General features: G+C 34.6%; 1 non-coding gene across 1 annotated transcript; it reads right to left on the minus strand.

Moving 5' to 3' along the window:
- Window positions 1-1,607: 1,607 nt before the first annotated feature.
- Trnad-guc lies at window positions 1,608-1,679 on the minus strand. The gene has a single exon. It is a non-coding gene; the product is annotated as a tRNA-Asp (tRNA).
- Between the last annotated feature and the right edge of the window lie 824 nt (window positions 1,680-2,503).

Below are 2,503 nucleotides of genomic sequence, written 5' to 3' on the forward strand. Positions count from 1 at the left end.
TGAAGAAATATCTCACTCGACAAATCATAAGACAAGAAGTAATCATTAATTAATAAAAAGGGTAACATAAATCGAATATCAATGGTAAGGCCGCGAGCACATGGTTACCCCGAGGGCGGAACGCCCGCCCTCCGGCAGTCTGCGCCGAGCACGCGACGCGCGCGATCGTAAACCAAACTATACGATACCGATACATCGATTACTACTCGATTTCCAATCGATATTCGTGATATAAACAAAATACAATCAAAATCAAACCTCAATATTTCTTAATAATTCTCATTACATTAATTACTCCATCGGATTGTTAATTAAAAAAATCGCTTCAGTTAGTAGATCTAAATCGTAATGCCGACTTATAACTTACTTCCCGTTACGCAGTTAAAACGTTAATCAAACTACTAGTTTCTCTATTTAACAATAATTATTTTATTCAGCGTGCAGAATTGGTTTAATCGATTTTATTTGCAAAAGATATTAAATTTTAGTGATGGGCACGAGCGCGTATCGATATTTAGTCGATAAACTTAATTGACTGAAATTAATTGCATGTATTAAATGAAAAATACGAATGGTTATTAAAATAATTCATTAATACTGCGTTAGTGGAGTAGATGTACCGTAATAACGTTTGATCGTTTAGCAATAGTAATTGTGCGGGCCGAGGCGGCATTGTTTGTCTTTTGTTTTTACTATCGCAACAGCGCTCGCTCGCCCGATTGATTAATACGTTTCATTAAAATATCATTAGTCACACGTTTTTTATCTGCATACTATTTAACGTTGCTGAATGTTGAATAACTAACACCAGGTGTTCTAATAACTTGTAGCTGAGGCCTATTTTTTACACGCAGTCTCCATAAATTCATCCCCGCCCCATCTCTGTACGCTTGACCGCAAAGTTGCAAGCAAGTTGCAACTTACAACGCATGTAAATTGTAAACTAGTGACGTCATTCATAAGTATTGTGACGTACCTAGTGTTGATTGCATCTCGTTTCAAATTTAATAGAGTGGCACGTGATTCGATAAACTATCGACATAAATCCGCCACTCGGTAATAAATAAAAAACCGTCCGGTAGTCGGCATTCGGTCATCGGGCTGGCCGGCGAGGCAGCAATTTAAAAAGCAATCACTAACCGATTGTAGCCGGAATCGCCCGCCTTTTAAGGGACCGGTAATTATCGATACCCGAACATTTACATATCGGTTTTTTTCGACGTTCGCTTTCACTTCACTATTATGGTGATAAAATAATTTTATTAGGATTTCCAACTAAATCGTAATCTTAAGCTAGACTTATATTAAGCTTCTTTTAAGCATACTAACAGAGATTAATTACATATAAAGAAACATTATCGAAGAAACTACGAAAAAGTGAATAAATACAATAATGATCTTCTGAACAGCTATATGTTCAAAAAAAACTATGATAAATATGTAACAGATACCATAAAAGTGTTAAATCCGCTAAAAACAAACATCATAGTTTTATTTGTGAAGTGTAACAAAAGACTTGGCGCTGGCGTACGTGGATTTATCCAGTGTGATCGAGGTGCAGGTAATAAAAACATTTATAAATAATAGTAAAAAAATGCAAAAAGATTCTCTCCGGCGGGGAATCGAACCCCGGTCTCCCGCGTGACAGGCGGGGATACTGACCACTATACTACCGAAGACTTGAGAGCATTGGCGAAATTATCGATTCACTCAAACAGCCGCTGTCAATATACCGTACTATATTTTGTGATACTTGTAGATAACTGTGCGATATCTTTACGATAACAAAAATTGTGGCTGATATTTGCATTTTATTGATAAAGGTCTAATCTACCGCTTTTAATTTAATACGAATTCTTGAATACCAATAACTTGTTACAAAATATATTGTTGTTTTAAGAAATTGAAGATTAGCATAATATTTTTTTTACCAAATTTATAACGTTTTCATTTTCAAGCCTAGTGTTTCGTAATGTCCAAAATGTAAAATATAAAAAAAAACTGATACACCAAAGAGTTTGTATACCATTTTAATCACTTTGACATTTACGCTTTCTCTATACATTGCAATATTAACCAAATGATTAATAACGGAATGATCCCAAACAATGTATAATTGCACAACGCGGTATGTTAATGAGACATACATACATTCGGAACAATTTATTATTACATTGAAATAGAGACGTTCATCTCATACATTCCCATGTGATTGATGGTTAGAATCGATATGTAACAGTACTACTCGATTAGACTGGATATCGATATGTTTACCGATTGTTGATTTCCCTTTGTTGTGAGTACTTGTTACTGACTGTTGGTTAGGAAACTTACTGGTAGTTGAAATTTATTTCGTTCGATGATAACAATATTATTGTGGTGTAGATTAACGATGCAGTCTAAATTAGCGGTCTCTAAAGTGTCACATTTTAAAGTTTAAATTATAAATTGATGATGTAAAAGTATGGTGTCCAAAAAAAGAATTTTAAAATTGTACGTGGTA

The sequence above is a fragment of the Trichoplusia ni genome, chromosome 5 (genome assembly GCF_003590095.1).
Source record: "Trichoplusia ni isolate ovarian cell line Hi5 chromosome 5, tn1, whole genome shotgun sequence".
Classification (NCBI taxonomy): domain Eukaryota; kingdom Metazoa; phylum Arthropoda; class Insecta; order Lepidoptera; family Noctuidae; genus Trichoplusia; species Trichoplusia ni.